This window comes from Tenrec ecaudatus, chromosome 9 (assembly GCF_050624435.1).
Source record: "Tenrec ecaudatus isolate mTenEca1 chromosome 9, mTenEca1.hap1, whole genome shotgun sequence".
In the NCBI taxonomy this organism is placed as follows: Eukaryota; Metazoa; Chordata; class Mammalia; order Afrosoricida; family Tenrecidae; genus Tenrec; species Tenrec ecaudatus.
Window position 1 is genome coordinate 44,050,095 of NC_134538.1, and position 22,910 is coordinate 44,073,004.

A 22,910-nucleotide genomic window follows, 5' to 3' on the forward strand; every position below is an offset into this window, starting at 1 on the left:
AGAGACAGGAGGACTCAATTCTTGACTCCTCCTAGTTTCACTCCTATAGGACTGTGGTATGTCACAATTGTAGGGAGGGAGATTTATCGAGCAGTCTAATTTGATACCAAAGATGCTGTCCATGATGGACTTACCTGGCTTGCCACTCCCCTTTCTGGGAGGAATCAGAGTTGGCCATGGCATCAAATACCACACAAACTCACTCATCAAGCACTTACTTACAAGTTAAAGTACATTCTAAAGAAGGAACGATAGGTGTTCTCCACAGAATGGAGAAGACTCAGTTATGATACAAAGCAAGGGCTTTTATATCTTGATGTGAAATATATGCTTAGGGGAGAAAGTCAGGGTTTTTCTGGGAATAGGAATGTTCCCCCAGCCTCCTACCCCCGCCCAGTTTGAGTGACATCCCTTGTCCCTTGTGTTACTCTGGGTAGACTAGTGAGAGAAACAAATCCAGGGAGACTCATATGTGTGTAAGAGAGAGTTTTATATTAAAGAGTAATTGTATATTAAGAAAACATTCCAGGCCCGTCCAGATCAAGTCCACAAGTCTGATATTAGTCCATATGTCTGATTCCAGTCTATACATTCCTCTTCAAACTCACACAACACATGCAATGATGCTGAATGCAGCAAGATCGCAGGCTAGTGGGTGGAAAGTCTTGTGGATTCAGTGGTGGTGGAAGCATCTCAGTGTTGGTGTGAGTCTCCATGTGGCTCCTCTAGCTCCAGGGCTGTGGATCCATCAGCATAGCTCCATGTGGCTTGTCATCAGGGATGTCAAGGGGAGAGTGCATCTACCATCTGATAAGCTTTTTGTCTCCATAGTGCCTCCAAATGAGGTCATCAAGCTGTGACCCGATTGACAGGCTAAACTCCACCCCTCCACTCTTAATAGTCTCAAGTTGACACTAGAATATGTAACTGCTATACCCCTCTCCTGTCTTGAATTGGTTGGGCTCTGAACTGCCATGGTGCTAGAGGATATGCGCCTTTTACAATACTAGTGAATCTAAGGGTATCTAAGTCATTTGCCACCCCTACTCCGGAGGCTCCAAGTTGGTACAGCCCCTTACCTCAGAGTCCCTGCTCTTGTGGTTTTAGCCCCCTTTTCTGCTCGGAAAGCAATTATTTGGAAAAGGCACCAAATGCAGGAATTTCCTTGTTCTGTCCTTAACAGTACATACTTATCGTCGAGCAAAACTCAATAGGCGATTCTCCTTTTCAGGCTATTTGTGTGGACATGCTCATTTCGCTGCTATCACCCAACATTAGGTCATTAAAAGAAATAAAAAAACGTTACCAATTTGGGATCGCGCACACCCTTTAATAAAATCCCATTAAGACCGACCCCTTACTTCCATCGTTCTTTATTATTTTCTAAAGAGAAATATCAGGCCATTTGTTCGCGGAGGTGCTCCATATAATTCACTGCAGCACGAGGGGTGACAAGTGAACAGTCAGAACAATCAGATGCTCCCACACAGAGGGCAGACAAATTAGCTGGCATCTCCATACAACCCTAGGCTTGCTAACGACTGCTTTTCCGACGTGTCCGGCTTCTTAAGGTGCTCGGGATTCCGAGGCAAACGGTCGGTCCGGGAAGGGTTCGGAGCCGGGTCGAGTCCTAGTCGGGCCCTGAATCGCTAGGTCTTCCTCCCTGGTTAAGCGCATCGCCCACTGGGAGTCTTCCCCGCACCGCGGCGAGGCCGGACCCTCGGGCGGCCCGGACCCCAGACGCCGGAGCCGGGTTTCCGGGGCCCACTTGCTGCCGCGCACCAACCGGAAGCTCCCTATGGGCGGGAGCTCCCGGTGGGCGGGAGCTCCCGGTGGGCGGGAGCTCCCGGTGGGCGGGAGTTCCCGGTGGGCGGGAGTTCCCGGTGGGCGGGAGTTCCCGGTGGGCGGGAGTTCCCGTGGGGGAGGTTGGAGCTACTGTGGGCCAGATGCTGGTTTCGAGAGAGGCACGCCCCGCGAAGGTGATTCGGTCCATTCTGGTTTTCACCTCGGAAAGCCGCAGCTGGTCCGCTTCTAACGGTGTTTTGTGAGCGCCGCCTGGCGTCGCCGACCCGGGGGCCCTTTCCCTGGCTCTCGGCCCACAGGGCGCCCGGGGCACCTCTGGCCGGCTCAGTCTCCTCTCACTCTCCTTAACCTCCTTCCTGCACCGAGGCCGCTACCAGACCCTTTGTTCCACGGCCCAGGCCCGCATTCCCGCATTCCCGCATTCCCGCATTCCCGCCCACCTCTTCTGGAGCCCCGGCGTCATTGTGTGGCATACCAGGTATAAGCGACAGTTGGGGGTGTGTCTCACTCGGAACTCCTAATTGCGTTGGTTGTCAACCTGGTTGTACCGTTTGGCTTGGAGGAGGAGACGGATTCTTAACCCTTTGGCTGTGGTTGGGTCGGGAAAAGTTAGTACTTGGCTTCAGTGTTGGCGTTGAAGGCTAAGTGGGAAGATGAGAACTTAAAAAGTACTGCCGCGTTAGGACTCAAATGATCTGTGTATTTGAATGTTCCAAAAGTGTGTCTGAGACAACCACAAATAGTGTTACTCGCCCTTACTCACTTCGTTTTTATTTTTTAGGGATTAGGTTTCAGAGCTGCTGACAGATAACCGAGACGCAGGTTTCAGCCAAGTTCCCGACCAGTTCATCCTCTTACAGAGTTAATAGCCTTTTGTCGGCTAGACAAGAAACAATTTACCTTTTTCATGGGATTTTTATTAGGTAGGTTACATTTTATCCAATAAATTACATCAAGGTAGATGAGTGTTGAGTATAACTATTCACATTCCACTTGTATTCTTTGTGTGAATTTTCTTGTTTTTAAAAAGCTTTTTGTGATTTGGGTGAAAGTTTACAGAGCAAAGTGATTTTTTTGTTCAACAGCTCATAAACTCTGTGATTCGTGGCATTAATTGCAATCCCCACAATGTAATAACATTGTTCCTACTTTCTGTGTTTACTGCTTTTTCTTCGGTTTTAAAAAAACAAGTTTAGTAAGATGTCACACATCACACTCACCTAACTGCACTGTACAATTAAATGGGTTTTCACTATATTTACAAAGTTGTGCATCACCACTATCAATTTAGATCATTTTCATCAATCCAGAGGAAAGCTATATTCATTAGCAAGTGATCATGCTTCATCTCCCCTCCCCCAGTGTCTGCCAGCCCCTCATTTACTCTCTTTTTAGAATTCCCTATTCTGGGCATTACACTTAAATGGAATCAGATGGGGTGACTTTTGTGACTGTTATCTTCTACTTAATGATTTAATCTCACTGAGGATAATAATTTCAAGGTTCATCCAAGTTGTAGCATAAATCATTTTCATTGCTGAATAACATTCCATTGTATGGATATACTAGTTTGTTTTTCCATTCACCAGTTGCATATAGGGTTGCTATCAGGGTTTTAGTTTTGATTATAAGAGGGGACTTCAAAAAATGAATCAATGGAATTAAAAAATAATGAATAATGGGTTTTTTCCTTTGAGTTTTTTTAACCCCTTTGTATACCTTGGAGTGGACTTGCTTGGCTATATGTTAGCAGTATACTTAGCTATTTGAGGAACTGCCAAGTTGTTTTCCAAAGTGGCTGCAGCATCTTGTATTTCCATCTGCACTGAATAAGGGTGCCAATTTCTCCACTTCCTCTCAAACACCTCCATTGTCTTTTTATTGTAGCCACCCTATGTGTGTGATTTACAAACATCTCCCTAATGACGAAGGAAGGCAACTTGGTGGGGCAATGGCTACACCCTGATGACCAGGAAGGCCAGTGGTTCTGGTCTACCAGCCACTCAAGGGCTTGTGGGCTAGCTTGAGGGTTTCAGGGCTAGTTTGGGGCTTTGAGGATTAGTTTGAGGCCTGAGAGCCAGTTGGAAGCCTTGAAGTCTAGTTGGGTGGGCTTGAGGGCTAGAAGCATGCATCTTGGGAACACCCACTGGCAGCCCCCCAACAGAAGCTTGCTTTTTGGGTTGGTTATAGCAGAAGCATGCCACTGGGTGGGGGTAGGTAGGAGTGGGAGCATGCAAAATCATGCTTCTTGGACACACCCTCTGGAATACCCTTGCCAGAGCATGCCTAGAGGGGAGAGGGGCTAGTGTCAGACTGCAGCCAGAAGCATGCTTCTGGGAAGCTCCCCCTGGTCCCTCCCCAAACATGCTTCTGGGGGCATATAAGAGTGGGATGCTGCCAAGAGCCTGTTTCTGGGGAGCTCCTCCTAGCTGCCTCCTGCCAAAGCATCCTCTGGGATTTTGTAGACTGGGACCCTGTCAGAAGCCTCTTGAAGCATACCTCTGGGGAATAGTGCAAGAGTGGGACCCCACCAGAAGTCTATTTCTGATGGCTCCCACTGTTGGTGTAGGAATGGGACCCGCAAGGAGCATGCTCTGGAGGCCTCCCATTTGCAGCTTTCACTAGAATCATGCCTCTCGGGGGTGAAGGAGTAGGGCACCGTGCGAAGCATGCTTTTGAGGGTGTCTCCCAGGCAACCACCTGCCAAAAGCATGGCTAGGGGACATGGAAGAGAGGGACCCTGCCAGAAGATTGCTAGTGGAGGGCTCCTCTGGGAGGCCCCACAATCCCGAAACAAGCCACTGGGGGCGATATAGGAGTTGGGACCCCACCAGAAGCATTCCTTTGAGGAGGGGGGTATAGGACTGGGACCCTGCCAAAAGAAAGCTTATGTGGAGCTACCCTGGCAGCCTCCACCAGAAGCATGCCTCTGGGGTGGGTGTAAGAGTGAGACCCCGCCAGAAACAGGCTGCTGGGGGCTTCCCCTGCTAGCACCCCTCCAGATACATGCATCTGGGGTGGTGGTGGTATAGGAATGGGATCCCACCAGGAGCATGCTTCTGAGGGGCTCCCCCTGGCAGTCCCCACTCTGGAAGTTTGCATCTGGTGTGGGGGTGTAGGAGTGTACACCAGCAGTATGCTTCTGGGAGACTCCCCCTGGCATCCTGTCGAAAGCCATGCCTCTGTGGGGTGGGTTTGGGTGTGGGTCTAGGAGTGGGACTCTGCCAGAAGCATACTTCGAAGTTGTGTCAGGATAGCCAGCCCCTAACGAATCATCGCAGGTCTGGTAGGCCCAATTGTACAGAGATAATAAGTAAACATTACTGTAGTAAAGTCATTGAGGTCATGAGAGATAGAAGAGAGAGTAAAGTGAAGGAGTCAGACATAGTTCATGGTAGTATGCTCACTTCAGCCCCACTTGGTGGTCCACATGGAGATGGAAGAGGAGAGGGCAGGAGAGAGTTATCTGAATTGGGTGTGGCCCCAGGAGAGGGTGCCTCACTGGAGCCATTGAACTCAACTTTGCCAGCCGTGAGTGTTCCAAGCTCCAGCTAAGAAGGTATCCACCGGTCCCTTCCGCAGGCTGAGTCCACGGCTTATCCTGGCCAGTCTGCCCTTGTGCTGAGCCCTTTACTCTGGGCACTCACCTCCCCGTGGCTCAGGGAAGGCCCTGTTAGGGCCATTGCTGGTCCTAGTCTCAGACCTTCCCAAGGAACAGGGCACTCAGCTTGAAGCCCCACCGATGAACTTCTCTCCGCCCTACTTATTGTGGGATAAACAGTGTTGTCTGCTTGCTCTGGATGGCTGATAACCCCCAGGGAGAATAACCCCTGACCTACTACTTTCCTTGGCCTCCAAGTGTAGTCATTTACCATACGTAGCAAGCACCTAAGTTTGGCATATATTTGAGGGAGGCAACTCAGGAGAAATCTTTGTTTCCTGTAGGGTTGCTCCCCACCAGCTCCAGCAAAAAGCATGCCTCCATCCGGAGTGTGGGAGTGGGGCCTACTTTTTTGCAGGGCGTGCCAGGAGGAGCCCACCAGAAGTATGCTTCTGGAGGGGTCTCACACCTACACCCCCCCCCCCCCCCCCAGAGCATGCTTCTAGTGGAGTCCCTCTCCTATACCCAAACCGAGCCTGCTAGGTAGCACGTTTCTGGCAGGTTCCCACTCCCCCCCCCAAGAGTTTACTTCTGGTGTGGAGTGCAGGGGGATCCCCAAGAAGTATGCTTCTGGTAAAGTCCCACACCTACACCCACGCCCCTTCCCAAAGCCTGCTTCTGGAGGGGAGGGAGGTTCCAGGGAGTGCTCCTCTGTAGCAGGCTCAGGTCCCATCCTATACAACCCCGGAGGGAGGCTGCTGCTGAGGAGGGGTGCTAGGGTGAGCCCCCTAGAGGAATGGTTCTAGTGGGATCCCACTCCTATACCCCTCCCCCACCCCACAGCATAATTCTTGTAGGGGGGGTCAGGGGGAGCTCCAGAAGCATGCTTCTGGCAGGGCCCCACTCTTTCAGCCCCCCCACATAATGCTTCTGGTGGAGTGCAAGGGGGAGAATACTTTAAGAGAGAGATTCAAGGAGCCCCCCAAGCATGCAAGGGGGTTTCTCCAGAAGCATGCTTCTCTTGGGGTCCCACTGCTACAACCCTCTCTGTAGGATGCTTCTGCAGGCAGATTCAGAGGGAGCCCCACAAAAGCATCCTGATGGGGTCCTACTCCTACACCCCCTCCCCAGAACATGCTTCTGGTGAGGGGTCCTAGGGGGGCTCCTCAGTAGCAGGCTTTTAGCAGGGTCCCACCCCAACATCCCTTCTCCAGATCCTGCTTCTGGCGGTGGGTGCTGGGGGGGAGCCCCCCAGATACATGCTTCTGGCAGGATTCCACTCCTACAATCCCCCTAGAGGATGTTTCTGGTGTGTGTGGGGCAACGAGAGCCCTCAGAAGCATTCTCCTGGTGCGGTTCCATTTATACCTTCTTCAGAGCCTGCTTCTGACTGGGACCGACTCTTATACCTGCCCCAACTATGTTTCTGGGGAAGGTGCCAGGGGAAGCTCCACAAAAGCAGGCTTCTGATGGGTTCCCATTCCCACATGGCCCACCAGAGACATATCTCTCATGAGGGGCTGCCAGGGAGAGCCCCCCAGAAGCATGCTTTGGTGGTGTACCCCTGCCACCACCCCCCAGAGCCTGCTTCTGGTAGGGGTTGGGGGCAGGAGGAGCCCCTCTCAGAAGCACGCTTCTGCCTGGGTGCCACTCCTACATACCCCCAGAGCCTGCTTGGTGGGGTGGGGGTGGGATGGGAGGGGGAGAAGGGGGGTATCCCTTCAGAAACATGCTTCTGTCAGGATACCACTCCTACACCTCCCTACAGACTGCTTTTGATGGGGGTGCCAGGGGGAGCTCCCCAGAGCTTGTTTCTGGTGGGGTTCCACTCCTACCCCACCCTGCTGAGCATGCTTTTTTCAGGAGGTGCTAGAGGGAGACCCCAGAATCATACTTCTGGTGGTGTCCAACTTCTACAGCCGCCCCCAAGCATGCTCCCAGTGGGGGGGGGGTGCCAGGGGTCCCCCAAGAAGCATGATTCTGGTGGGGCCCCACTCCTACAGCACCCCAGAGTATGCTACTGGCAGGGGTGGGGTAAGGGAGAGCCCCTAGAACAGACTTTCTCACAGGCCCAGATCTTCAAGAATTAACAGGTGTCAATTTACAATAGAATTTACTAATGAATTTACTGTAGAGCTGGTTTATCCTTATTGTTAGGTGCCATCAAGATGGTTCCAGCCCATAGCAACCCTATGCACAACAGAATGAAACATTACATTGTCCTGCGCCAACCTCACAATTGTTCCTATGTCTAAGCTCATCGTTGCAGCCACCGTATCAATACATCTCTCTGAGGCCTTCCTCTTTTTTGCTGCCCCCGCACTTTACCAAGCCCGATGCCCTTCTCCAGGAATTATCTCCTGACAATCTGTCCAGAGTGTGCAAGACAAAGTCTTGCCATCCTTGCCTCACAGAAGCACTCTGGCCTCACTCCTTCCAACACACACTGGTTTGTACTGTTAGGCCAGGGTATTTTCATGACCTTCTCCAGCACCACAATTCAAACGCAGTGGTTCTCTTTCGGTCTTCCTTATTCAGTGTCCAACTTTCACATGCAAATGAGGCAATGGGAAATGCCTTTTAACAAACTAAATCTCAATTAAATATGGTACATTTACAGAGTTGATCAACAGCCGACAGTCTTCCACTTCCCTCTATCAACATGGATTTAATTTGTTCCAACTGTCCCATTGAGTTGCAGACAGTAGTAGAGCTAATTTCCTAATTCTTTCTCATTTTGTACCAAAATGTGTTAGTCCAGGTGGACTAGAGAAACAAATCCAGAGACACTTATATGTGTATCAGAAAGAGCTTTATGTACAAGAGCAATTTTACATTAAGAAAGCAGCCCAGTCCAGTCCAAATCCGTGTGTCTGATATTAGCCCATATGTCCAGTACCAGTCTATAAATTTCTCTTCAGACTCACGCAACACATGCAATGATGCTGAATGTAGGAAGACCACAGGCTGGTGGGGGGAAAGTCTTGTGGATCCAGTGGTGGAGGAGGCATCTCAGTGCTGGCAGGGTTCTCCACGTTGTTCCTTCACCTCTGAGGCTTTGACTTCCATCAGTCAGTCTCCATGTGGCTTGTCAACAAGAATGTCTCTCTGGGAGTGGCCTGTTTCCTGCCTCCAAAATGTGGTCATCAAACTGCATCATGCTTGACAGGCTAAACTCCACTCCCTCACTCTTAATTCTCTCAAATTGACAACAGATTATGTTACTACCACCCCGAATCATCATGTCACCACGTCTCTGAGTTCAGTGGGTATTTCTGATCCATGGCACAGTGCTACTTCCACTAACTTTCTGCTTCTTGTCACCAGTCTCCCAGTCTCCAAGTGATATGATGTGACTTGGAACTTTGCTTCTGATTTTTTCTCCCTATAATTCTGAAAACCTCCAATATCATTGGTAATTCAAATGCCTTGTAATTACAGGAAAGAGTAAAGTTTTAAAATTAATATCTCATGGACCATTTATTAATGTGAGAAAAGCATCGTGATACATTTTCAGGGGACAAGAACATACAATTCCATAGATGTATAGATTTTTACTTCACTACACCTGTGGATTTGTTTAGGTAAGATGTATGTTTGGTGTGTGTTGGACATGTAAAAAGAGAAAATAGTATTAGAACGATGTTTTCTGTGCATGAAAAGGGAATCAACGAATTCTAGAAAGTTCGGCAACCGAGGACTCTGGTAACCCTGAACTTTGCAACTGGGGCTACATTCACTGGTACCTTCTGTCAACAGATTCCGTCACTGCCAAAGAAGTAGTCTTGTCTGAGAAACCACTGATCTCCAAGGAAACAGACCTTATTGAGCCAACCTTGTTAGATGAACTAATCTGTCACACTGACTCTGTAGCCTCTGTGTACCATCAGCTTCCCAATGCGTTTGTAGAAGGAAGTCTTAGGATCCATAACAAACACCCATTCAATATGGAAGCACTGATTCTGGTGACAACCCTGTTGGCACGATCACTGCAACCAACTTGGAACAACCTCAGCTTCTTTACTCAGGCAACCTTTTGATTCCTCAAGGAGATCTTTTGAATCTTGATCTTAGTCTCCCAGTCAATGAGCCACAGGTGTCTTCCATGCAAATGGGAGCAGTGGATCTCTTGGCAGGGGAACTAGATAGTCTGGCTGGGCAGTCCTGCATCCCATCTTCAGTGCCTGCAAAATTTGCTCTTCCACCTACTACTGCTGACCACCTACTACTGCTGAATGACCTTTTTGAATTTTCCACAGAAACAGGAGAATATGTGACTGCAGCAAAGTTTAAAGGCTTGGAGATTTCAGGAACATTCACTTACCATCAAGGCGACATCTATATGGAAATGAACTTCACCCACACAGGTTTGCAGCACATGACAGACTTTGCCATCCAGTTAAACAAGAATAACTTTGGTGCCATGCCCAGCACACCTCTGACCATCTATACACCACTGATGCCAAACCAGAGCATTGACATCTCCCTTCTTCTCAACACCTTAGACCCAGTCATGAAGATGGAACTTCTGCAGGTGGTTGTGAAAAATAATATGGATGTCGTGGTAGTTATATAACAGTCAATTTAAGGATTAAGCGTGTAGGGGTGGAGTCCAGCCTGTCAATCAGGTCATAACCAATGAGGCTTCTGTGTGGGCATAGCCTTCCCCTAAGGATTCTGGGAATTCCACTATTTCCTCCTTGGAGGTGGGAGACTCTGCTCACACCCTGGGAGACAAGCAGCTGCCACAACACATGGACCCACCCTGATGCAGCCCTAGGTGCTGGAGAAGCCATGCAGAGACCTCCCAGCACTGAGATGTTTCCAATGCCACTGGATCCAAAGACTTTCTACCCACTCGCCTGTGATCTTCTACATTCGGTGCCATTGCATGTGTTTCGTGAGTCTGAAGAGGACTTTATAGATTGGTTTTGGACATATGGGCTAATATTGGACTTATGGACTTGATCTTGACTGGGCTGGGATGTTTTCTCAATGTCCAATTGCTCATACATAAATCTCTTTCTTATACCCATATGTGTGTCCATGGATTTGTTTCTCTAGTCTACCCAGACTAACACAGATGTTTTCTACTTCAGCTACCTCATTCCATTCAATATGCTTTTTGTAGAAGATGGCAAAATGGAATGCCAGATCTTCTTTGCAACATGGAAGGATATTCCTAATGAAAATGAACTTCAGTTTCAGATGAAGAAATGTCATTTAAATGCCAACACTGTTTCCGGAAAATTGCAAAACAGCAATGTTTATATTGTTGCCAAGCAAAATATGGAAGAGCAGAACATACTGTACCAATCGCTGAAGCTCATGGGAAATGGATTTTGGCCAAACTTTTTATCCAGTCAGGAAACCCAATTATATATTGTCACTGAAGTGCAGAGCTTCTGAAGTCTCTCAGTACATCTATCAGATTTATGACAGCATCTTAAGAAACTAATGGACGGGTCCAGTGCCCTCCAGCAACCCTGTGTTTCGTGTAAGCCATGAGCTCTTCACTGGAGGAAATTGCTTTGATGTACAGAATCTAAACACAAACACACTGAGGGTACCCACTAAAGTAGTGACTGATGTAACCTGTACTAACAGTAGGGCATCACCTGCCGCATATTTTGAGCTTCGTGTGAACCTGTATAACCACTGCTTCAATCGCTTCCCATTTGTCACCTGCTGCTGCTATCTGGTCCTTACTTGTGGCCTTCTCCATGCTATGCCAATGATTGGTGTTGTCTACATCTGCTTTTGAGTGTCATTTGATATTTTGAAACCAACCACTCCTTTCAAAAGCAGAAAAGAGGGAAAAGTAAAGTAAGGAAGTGTTCCTGAAAAAAAAAGTTTCATTTTGTACTTTAAGTTTTATTTCATCGGTCGATATGGGGTCCCTGCTGAATCAAATGAATAAGCCCTGCTCTTCTCTTTTAACACAAGAGAAGCAGTTTTACTCTGAGCCAGAATCACCTCTACACAAACTAAAACAACACCTGGTTGGTTTTTATTCTGTTTTTTAATACAGTGAGGATACAGAAATCCTGGTGGCACTGTGATTAGAGCACTGGCCATCGAAACTCCAGTTTCTAAGGAGAACTATTACATTACCTGTCCATAAAGATCTACAGTCCAGAAAACCCTATATAAAGTCCCTGTGAGTTGGAATAGACTCAATGACAGAGTATGATTGTATGATTGGAGTCAGAAAGCATGTTCTCTCCCATTTTGTGGAATGAGTTTAATGGCCCAGAACTGAAAGTAGTTAACAGGAAGTGAAAGTTTCCTGTTTTACAAAGTTGTATTCAGCAAGTCAATTCAAGTCTGCAAACAAATTGCCCCAGTCCCTGCCCCCGTCCAGCACAGCCACCTTCTGCTGTGGGTCTCGGACATTTTCAGGATGCGACTTTTCTCTGTTTCTTGCATGGTCATCGGTGTCAGTGTCCTCAGACGGCAGGCTCTTAATCTGAAAACAGGCTGTGCTGACTGAAAGGACCATGGAAAGGAAAGACATTTCCTTTGCGAAGTCCTCAGGAGATCGATTGATGCAGTGGCTGTTGGAACACTGGGCTCCAATATAGCAAATATTGTTAAGACAGTGTGGTGGTGTTAGGTGCCTTGGAGTCAGTCCTGACTCCTTGAGAGCCTGCATGCAGTAGAAGGAAATACTGCCTGGCCCTGTACCCTCCTCACAGTGCTGATATTGGAGCCCAATTTTCCCAGCCATGTGTCACTTTATCTCCATGACAGTCTTCTCTCTTCTCCTCTTCCCTCTCCTCCTCCTTTGGTTTAAAGGACAGTGTAGGATTAAGCAGTGTTTCCTTCTGCTGTCCAACACAATGGGATACTTAGATTTTATAGATCTGCAGTGAGGTTGAGTGCATATATCACTGGAAATTTTGTAAATTACATGGTAGCATTTTTCACTTTGGAGGTCTTACAAAGAATTTATGTGTTTTCCTTTTAAGATACTCCTTGTTATACAGCTTGGAAATAATCAAATTACTTTTCATAATTATTTCATGATTATTTTCTTGGTTTAGTTTCATTATGGTTTAGATTCTGCATAATCAGACAGGCTTACAATATACTATACATATCCGGTAACACTCTCATCCTTTCCATTACTGACCCAAATAAAATTTATCATCTGAAAAAATTCATTGATTAAATTACTCATTGATTTTAATCCCTCAAGTTATTTTACTGAATGCTTTTAGAAAATTATAAGGTCCATCTGAGCGAAGGGGCAGCTCTCAGCCATAGCCAGCGTCTCTAACCCTTTCTCCACCCCCATGAGGTAGCTCCATACTGTGACACCTCGTCTTCTCAAAATAGTCTCACAGAGACCTTGCCCCCTCTCTTCACCATTCCCCTGGTGCCACAGGCAATGTGGGGAATAGTAGACTCCTTTTAGACATAATGATTTATTTCTGCCCCCAAAGATTATTAACATGGGATTCCTTTGTTCTCTCTCTCTCTGACTTTCTGCACCTTCTCCTGTGGCCGCAAGTCCCTCAGTCTCTTCCTCTCTCTAGCTCTCCCTTCTTCCTGTCAGATATTCTCTCTCTACTGTCTTCCAAACTTCCTTTAACCTGCCCTCTTTACTCTCATTCCAATCTAAACACCCTGGCAGTTCGTTAACTCTACTAAAACCTGTTAATTAAAATCTATTATCTGGCTCTGCTTTTCCTTTATTCCCGTTCCAACATAATGGTGCTGAAACTCTAGAGAGGTATTTGTGGCCAGGACTGTTGAGACATTAGCCTCTCTAATACTGATTCTCTGGTGGCCTCTTCCCGGACCCATCACAGCAGTCTTGTATGTCTGCGGTTAGAGACATTCCAATTCGAAAGGATCTGTGAGTGTAAAATCCAAAGCTCCCCACTCCAGGGTCATCTGCAGTCAGATGTCCTTCTCAGCCAGTGGCTCCTCTCACGAGCTCAATTTTTCACTCATTCAGCCTTTGATTATAGGATGTACTGTGAATGCAACCTGGAACTGCTGGGTATCCAACTGATTATAGAAAATCTAGCGACTACAAATTAATCCTCACAATTTGAAATGTCCACTAGATGGCACTCCTGACTTAAAAATTCTAATGATTACTGCAAATCAAATTCTTTTTTTCAACAACCATACTTGCAAGCATTCTATAGTCTCCGCTCTCATCCCCATCTCTATCAGGATTGCCTTCCTCCTCAATTCCTGCAAGCCCAGGGTAAAATTGCCCTTCTAGTTTTTCAGATCACGTTAAGCCTCAGTCAGCCTCTTCCTTTAGTGCTGTTTCACCCCCTCCTCAAGAACGTCTTCTTCCTTTGTTCTAAACCCCTCCCACTCCCACCTCCACCACCTTCTCCTCCACCACCTTCTGACATTCTGTAATCCCATCTCCTCCACCTCCATCTCCTCCACCACCTTCTGACATTCTGTAAACCCATACCCCCTACCCTGTTATCTATACAACTTCTGCAGTCATTTCTCCCTCCCCACACCACAAGTTTCTCCCCTCACTCCTTCTGTGTCAGAGTGCCCTCCCATCAGCACCATCTTCTGAGCAATCTGACATCTCTCCCCTGCTGCTGGCATCATTCCTTCCTCTCACCAGTTTTTGTTCAACTCTTCCCTGCACAGAAGCAGCTTCTTTGAATCCAGAGTCCATCCTCAAACCCTGCCTCCTTCCTTCCTCTCCGAGAAGTCATGGGAGCAGAAGGGCTGGTAAAAATGCATATTCTTTTCTCAAATTTATGGTTTATTTTTTTCTAGGAAGATGTCTGGAAACTTTTGCCTCTGACGTAGACATTTATGCCAGAAAGTTTAAAATATCACTCAGTCTTATAATCTTACCTGGAAAGATATTCATATTATTCATATAACTACTCTGGCTCCTAAAGCTTGAAGATAAACAAGCGGCCACCTAGCTGAGAACCATCAAAGCCTACATGGAAGAAGCAAACCAGCCTGTCTGACCCCAAGGTGCAGAAGGGACCAGTTATCAGATATCAAAGAGCTAAAAACCATATCAGTGGGTGCCCAGCTCCCTGATATGATCAATGAAGCCAAACGTGTGCATAAGCAAATGTGGTGAAGAAAGCTGATGGTGCCAGGCTATCAAAAGAGATAGTGTCTGGTGTCTTAAAGGCTCGAAGATAAACAAGCGGCCATATAGCTCAGAAGCAACAAAGCCCACATGGAAGAACACAACAGCCTGTGTGACCATGAGCTGTCGAAGGGATGAGGTATCAAGCATCAAGGAACAAAACACCATTCATTGAAAATGTGGGTGAGTGCAGAGTGGAGACCCAAAGCCCAATGGTAGCCAACTGGACACCCCTTGCTGAGGGGTTGGGGGGAGGAGATGAACCAGGCAGGGTGCAGGGTAGCAATGATGAAACATATAAATTTCCTCTAGTTCTTAAATACTTCCTCCTCCCCACTCTCATGATCCCAATTCTACCTTGCAAAACTGGCTAGAACAGAAGGTGTACATTGGTACAGAGAGCAACTGGAAACACAGGGAATCCAGGACAGATGACTCCTCCAGAAACAGTGATGAGAGTAGTGATGCCTGGAGGGTGGAGAGACTGTGGGGTAGAAAGGGGGAACTGATTACAGGAATCTACATATAGCCTCCTCCCTGGGGGAGGGACAGCAGAGAAGAGGGCAGGGGGAGATGTCAGACAGTGTAATATATGACAAAATAGTAATATATGAATGACGAAGGGTGCACGAGGTAGGGGAGAAGTGGGGAGGGAGGGGGAAAATGAGCAGCAGATATTAAGGCTCAAGTAGAAGGCAAATGTTTTGAGAATGATGATGGCAACCAATGTACATATGTTCTTGACAATGGATGTATGTATGGACTGTGATAAGAATTGTATGAGATATAAACAATACCCTCCCCTTGGGTGGATTAATGCCCCATGACCCCACTACCCTTTTCTTCCTTGTATTCATCCTTTTGTTTTCCTTTCCCCGCTTCCTCCACCATTGTCTACCATGTACATCCCTGGTTTTGGTCTGGTCTCTTCCATACTACACAGTCTTCACCCCTAAAATGTTTGTATATATGGCGGGAAAAAATGTTTGTATACAGTAGTTTTTTTCCCTATGCCACTTTTGCTTTTTTAAAAATGTTTTAATTCTTACCTCAGCGGGCTCATGTTGTACTTGTCCTTTTGTGCCTGACTTACCTCGCTTAGCATGATTTCCTCTAGTTCTTCCCATGCCGCTATGTGCCTCATACGTTCATCACTGCTTTTTAGTGATGCCTAGTACTCCATTGTATGTATATACCACAGTTTTTTAATCCAATCGTCAGTTGATGGAAATTTGGGTTGCTTCCAACTCCTTGCAATTCTGAACTGTGCCGCAATGAACACTGGAGCACAGATGTCTGGTCTTGGTTTGTTTCTTGCCTCTTCTGGGTATATGCCCAGTAGGGGGATTGCTGGGTCATATGGTAACTCTATTTCCATCTGTTTTAGGTATCGCTAGATTGATTTCCATAGTGGCTGTACGTACTTACAGTCCCACCAGCAGTGGATGAGAGTTCCTGTCTCCCCTCAGCCCCTCCAACACTTGTTGCTTTCTGATTTTTTGAATTGGGCTACCTTTGAGGGTGTCAGGTGGTACCTCATTGTTGTTTTAATTTGCATTTCTCTTATGGCTAAAGATCGGGAACATTTTCTCATATGTTTGTTGGCCATTCGGATTTCTGCGCCTGTGAAACTTCTGTTCAAGTACTTTGCCCACCTTTCAAGTGGGCTATTGGTTTTTTCTTTTTGGAAGCTAGCAAAGTGGGTGAACAAGTAAATGTGGTGAAGAAAGCTGATGGTGCCCGGCTATCAAAAGAGATAGTGACTGGGGTCTTAAAGGCTTGAAGATAAACAAGCGGCCATCTAGCTCAGAAGCAACAAAGTCCACATGGAAGAACACACCAGCCTGTGTGATCGAGTGGTCCTGAAGGGATCAGTTACCAGGCATCAAAGAACAAAAAATCATATCATTGACTGCACACCTCCATGATAGGATCGCTGAAGACAAATGGGTGCATAAGCAAATGTGGTGAAGAAAGCTGATGGTGCCCAGCTATCAAAAGAGATAGTGTCTGGGGTCTTAAAGGCTTGAAGGTGAACAAGCGGCCATCTAGCTCAGAAGCAAAAAAGCCCACATGGAAGAAGCACACCGGCCAGTGCTATCACGAGGTGCCAAGGGACCAGGTATAAGGCATCATGCAAAAAAAACAACAACGATATAAGTGTGTGTATATATGTGTATATGTATATGTATATATATACACCATATTAAATGAAGGGGGAAGTGCAGAGTGGAGACCCAAGGCCCAAGTGTCGGCCAATGGAGATCCCCTCATAGAGGGGTTTAGGAGAGGAGATGGGTTAATTAGGGTGCGAGGTAGTACCGATGAAGAACACAGCTTTCCCCCAGATCCTGGATGCTTCCTCCCCCCAACTACCATGATCCGAATTCTAGCTTGCAGGGCTGGATAGGACAGAGGCTGTACACTGGTACATATGAGGGCTGGAGGTACAGGGAATCCAGGGTGGATGATACCTTCAGGACCAAGGGTGTGAGGGACGATGCTGGGAGAGTGGAGGGTGAGTGGGTTGGAAGGGGGGAACTGATTACAAGGATCCACATGTGACCTCTTCCCTGGGAGAGGGACAGCAGAGAAGGGGGGAAGGGAGACTCCGGATAGGGCAAGATATGACACAATAACGATGTATAAATTACCAAGGGCACATGAGGGAGGGGGGAAAGGGGAGGGAAGGGGAAAAAAAAAGAGGACCTGATGCAAGGGGCTTAAGTGGAGAGCAAATGCTTTGAGAATGATTGGGGCAGGGAATGTATGGATGTGCTTTATACAATTGATGTATGTATATGTATGGATTGTGATAAGAGTTGTATGAGTCCCTAATAAAATGTAAAAAAAAAAAGAGGAGAAAAAAATGATTAGGGCAAAGACTGTACAGATGTGCTTTATACAATTGATGTATGTATATGTATGAACTGTGATAAGAATTGTATGAGCCCCAATAAATTGTTAAAAAAAAAAGAATTGTATGAGCCCCCAGTAAAATGATTAAACAAAAAAGACAGGAAGAGTGTCTGGGTAGCAGCATGGTTTGTCTGGGTAGACTAGAAAAACAAATCCAGGGAGACTCATATGTGAATAAGAAAGAGCTTTACATGCAAGAGTAATTGAATATTGAGAAAATGTCCCAGTCTAGTCCAGATCAAATCCATAAGTCCGATATTAGCCATATATCTGATTCCAGTGTATAAATTCCTCTTCAGACTCACACAACACATGCAATGATGCCAAATGCAGAAATATCACAGGCCAGTGTGGGTGCAAAGTCTTATGGATCCAGTGGTGTGTAAGCATCTCAGCACTGGCAGGGGTCTCTACATGGCTCCTCAAGCTCAGGGCATTAGTTTAGCTCCATATGTCTTCTCAGGTGGAATGTCTTTCAGGGAGTCATACTATGTCCTGCCTCCAGTGAGCTATTTATCTCCTTAGCACCTCCAAATAAGGTCATTAAGCTGTGACCTGATTGACAGGCTACACCCCACCCCCTGGCTCTTAATCCTCTCAAATGGACAACAGATTATGTAACTAATATATGGCATTACAGAGAAGCAATAGAAATTCATATCTAGAACCCATGAGAAAATTCAGCACAGTTTTTATATAGCAGTGGTTCTCAACCTTTTTAATGCCGTAACCCTTTAATACAGTTCCTCATGTTGTGGTGACCCCCCCAAGCATAAAATTATTTTCTTTTTTTTTTGCATAAAATTATTTTCATTGCTACTTCATCACTGTAATTTTTCTACTGTTATGAATCAGGCAGCCCCTTTGAAAGGGTCGTTTGATCCCCAAAGGGGTCGTGACCCACAGGTTAAGAACCACTGTCATATAGCCTCTCAAAGACTTTTCATAAATTCACCAGGTTTACTCTTTCAACACTAGGTGGCACTACATTACCTCATCCACATCTTATCTCACATCTCCCAAGGTGAGGAAAGAGCTTATACATTTGCTGGCCTTTACCCTTCAAAGCACAATGGGTATATCTGAACCAGTTAACACTCAACCACAAGTGGGTAAGCCACTTGGACCCTGATTTCCGCCAGAACCTGTCCTAGAATACAATCAAAAGGGGACTCTAGGATGCTGATTGCCTTTTCTGCCAGAAAGTGGGAAGGATCACCTCTTCCATAATGTCTCTGGAGCAACCTCCTCAAAATGCCTCACCATCAGGGCTCGTAGGCTCAGCAATCAAGAACTGGGTCCAGGGTCTGAGGCCCACGGAGACCACCCACCTCATGCCCAGGGTAACTACTGTCATCTCTGGTAAGCCCATTTCTTTCCTCTCTGCATAGTCTACATTACTTACACACGTAGGACACACTTCTTTAGCACCAGCCACTATTCCAGCAGTCACAAGTGTAGTATCAGAGTCACTCATTACACGAACACTTTCATATCACTGGTATAATGTGCAGTTCTCACACAAGCTTCTACCCATTCCATATTGCCCATCCCCGTACTCAATTCAAAACAGGAATATCTATACAATTGACAGAAGCCTCACAGCCTCCCAACCTATTACTTCTCTTACAATGCTACCTGCCTTCACTTCCTCCCAAAATAGCTCTAGTGTCCTGGTACCTCCCTGTCAATTCCCTCCTTTACTACCTGCTCTGGTTAACCCACGGGTGAGGTATATCATTTAAATGCTGTTACTTTGCGTCACTAACCTGTTTACATCAGGTTAAATGACACCTTGACATTTCCTAATGTGCCTCAGTCCCCTATCACTTTTGACACTTAAAAGCCTGAAACCTATAATGTCAAAACCCCTGAAGGAGGGCCTATTAAGGCCCACTCACTCTCCATACAACTTACCAATTCTGCCAGTCATTAAACCAGTAGCAACTACAGACTAGTTCAAGATCTTAAAGCATCATCAACTTTGCTGTCTTGCCGATTCATCCCATTGTTCCCAACCCTTACACTCTGTTCTCCACTATTCTGCCCAATACGCAATTGGGCAGGTTTAAAAGTTATGTTAACTGCAAAAATCATAGATGCCAAGAAGTGAAGTTCCAATGCCAGCTAGGGGAAAAGATTCGGTAAGCTGAAGAAGGAAGAAGAACGTGAATTTTACGTCTGTGCCAGAAGATGAAAGAGGGCAAAGCGCAGCTTGAGAGTATGCAGTAAGTTGGAGAAGGATTGAGGAAAGGTGAACTGTATTTGTCAGGGTTTGCAATACCTGCAAACAATGAGGATGTAAGAAGGTTAAAGAAAGTAGCTTTGGGGGGACAGGCTACAGAAAAGTGGCTGAAGGGAGATATTGGACAGTGTAAAACATGAAAAAAGTAATTTCTAAATTATCAAGGTTTCCTGAAGGAGGGATGGTGGGGGAGGGAGGGGAAATGAGCTGATACCAAGGGCACAAGTAGAAAGGAAATGTTTTGAGAATGATGATGGCAACAAATGTACAAATGTGCTTGACACAATGGATGGATGGATTCCGATAAGAGTTGTATGAGCCCTCAATAAAAATGATTACAAAAACAAAAACACAAAAAGAGGAGCTTGTCTTAGGATGTCTGGGTGTACCAGAGGATGGACAGTAGGCTAAACTTGAAGGTATACAGTACATTGTAGAAGGTTTGAGGAAAGTGGATTTTATTTGCCTTGGTTTCTTTAAAAGAAAAGAACATTAAAAACTATTTTGAAATCTTGAGCCCCATGGCTCCTACCACTTCTGGGACTTCTTAGTTTAATATGTATAATTATGTACTTTGGACCCTGCTTCTTTCGCTGTTAAAAAGGCACAACAAGGCATTGAGTGAGATGGAGAAGAAAAGAGGAATCTACGTAGCCCTCCTGATACCCAATTCAGTTTCCACCAGAGAGGACAGCCCTAAGAAATACATGATGTATATTTATTATAAAAATCCTGACATTCATTTCTTAAATAGTTGCTTAAGTGGGAAAAAAATCTTACTTTAAAAAAAACAAAACTTATTTTTATGACTTTTTACTTTTAAATGTTCGTTGTAGCTTTTGACAACAGCTCCCTCTGCTGGCTCAAAGCGTGCACTTCAAAGATAAATACATTTGTATTTACGTACGCAACTGGAATTTCTTAGCTTAACATTTTGCAGCAGAGGTTTACTTTATATTGAATGAATTTTCTTTTTCAGAAAAGACGGAAGATTTAGGAATATGAGGGCAAGTGGAATATTCTTTTTCCTTGGCTACTCCAGACACGAGTCTCAACAGCTCAGCAAGGGTTTCTAATATTCTTTGTAAAAGAACCAATTTTTCCCCTAAAAATGAAAAGTAAGTAGAAGATGTTTTCATTGAAAACATTATTTTGTAATATAAAGATGTCCCTCCTTTCCTTTGGGTCTAGTGTGCACAACGAAACCAGCATTCCACTGTTACTTTAACAAATAAGACGTTGAAACCCTTACAGAAATGATATTAACAATAATTATTTTAGTCCCAAAACACTCTTGTTCAAGATCAGAGGTTACAGTGACTGGAAATGACCTGCTCTAACAAAGAGAAAGTGTCCAAGAAGTCCTCTTCTTCAATTCCAAATTTTGTGTATTGATGGATGTAGGCTTTTGAAGCAAACACATTCCACGCTTTGCCGACAATCAGATCAAGTGGCTTGACTACGAACTGGCTGTTGCTGACCAATGTGGCAGACTTCTCATACTTGTTGAAGGCTCGTTGAGTTTTCCATACATTAAAAGCATCAACAGGTGCTAACCAGGAAGTATAGAGGGCTGGATCTTTCAATCCCCCCAGATCTGCACTTTGCACATCTTTGCCACGAAGGATGACCAAGTTAGCAATAGAAGTGTTCAAATGAAGCTCCCTGGTGAAAGGTGTTTTGCCAAGAGGAGGCAGTCCTGATACAGGTGGCCGTACTTGCCAGTTGATACCTTCTTCCACGTTTGCATTAGAAATGAGCATCTGTCTCAAATGCTTGAGGAGGCCTGCCCAAGTAAATGTGCTGTATGCCAGTGGGTTCTCAGACATCTGAGGAATGGTCCGCACACCCAGCATCTTGAATTCAGGGTGGGGAACAAGATTCTCCATTAAGTCTCCCATTTTTTTTTCCGGCTGACAGATGTTTATTACCGCCTTGGCACAGTCACTGATGGACGGGGACACACAGACAAGGCGGGCAAGGGCACCCGACCCTCCCCCCCCCCTCAGCCCCCAGGGTGCTTGCACTCAGGCTGAGTGGGGGTGGGGACTCACAGGAGGGACAGCCCTCTGAGGGACCCAATCAACCAAGGAAGTCGTTGGCAGGGTCAGAACACCCACACAGTCAGATGAGGCACAGTTTACAGAGCAGCAAGTTCAAAGCCAACCAGCGCAAAGAGGAGTCCCTCTCTGATCCTGGCTTAGCCACCACAAACATTTGCTGGCCAGGCGCCTCTCCACACAGCGGCAGCAGCGGCTCACCTCGCCTCCAGACTGTCCCTGGCCACCAGGTGTGGCTCAAGAACTGATGCCTCGGCCAGCTGGGGTAGGACAATCTCACAGCAGGTGACCGGGCAGGTCACCTGGGAGACTTGTGTAAGTGGAGAGCTGAACTTGGTCTGCACCCTCACGGACTCCCGGGTGGACACACTGAGTAGCAAGCACCAAGGTGACAGCACAAGAATTCCCTGGGGGCTTTGGGGGTGTGGACATCGCAGCACTAGGGAATATCCCAGGCCAGCTGTCATCTCGGGAACAGGTGAAGTGGGGGAGGGGAAGGGGACCAGCCATCAGGGCTCTTGCTGGACCAGGGGATCTGATATAGGATGAACCACCGCCGTCGGTAGCCATCAGAGGCAGGCAGAGGGAGCTGGAGGTGCCAATTGTCTGAGGGGCCCTGATCTAATCGCTATGACAATTTAATTCTCTACCAGAAGAGGGGCTCTGTAGTGAAGCGTTTGGCTACCAACCAAAAGGGGGCTGGCTGGAGCCCACCCAGCGGCAATCAGCTTCCATAAAGATTTGAGCCAAGAAAACCCTAGGGGGCAACTCTGTCCCAAGGGGCCACTAGGGGTCAGAATCATCTGGACAGCATCTAAGAACAGGAACACGATGGACAGGGGTGTACCTGCATGTTAATTCCTATAAACGAACAGGAAACAGTAAAGCTTGATGAACACCTTCCTGGCCTGTAGAGCACCCAGCATGACATCCTTTCAACAAAACTCTAATTGGGTGACCGAATATCCCTTGTTATCGGATGTATACATAACCTTCTCCCTGGGGAACGGACAACAGAAAAGTGGGTGAAGGGAGACATCAGACAGTGTAAGACATGACAAAATAATAATTTATAAATTATCAAGGGTTCATGGGGGAGGGGGGATGGGCAGGGAGGGGAAAATGAGCTGATGCCAGGGGCTTAGCAAATGTTTTGAGAATGATGAGGGTAATGAACGT

At 46.5% G+C, this 22,910-nt stretch overlaps 1 long non-coding RNA gene and 2 pseudogenes across 1 annotated transcript; 2 read left to right on the top strand and 1 right to left on the bottom strand.

The window, feature by feature from the left end:
- The first annotated feature begins 2,588 nt into the window (after positions 1-2,588).
- Positions 2,589-16,860, top strand: LOC142456329 (uncharacterized). The gene is made up of 3 exons (XR_012786064.1): positions 2,589-2,726; positions 14,174-14,690; positions 15,895-16,860. It is a non-coding gene; the product is annotated as an uncharacterized LOC142456329 (long non-coding RNA).
- On the top strand, positions 7,379-11,434 carry LOC142456967 (AP-2 complex subunit beta pseudogene; annotated as a pseudogene).
- Positions 16,861-20,959: 4,099 nt separating the features above from the next.
- On the bottom strand, positions 20,960-21,572 carry LOC142456330 (tubulin delta chain pseudogene; annotated as a pseudogene).
- Positions 21,573-22,910: the final 1,338 nt, after the last annotated feature.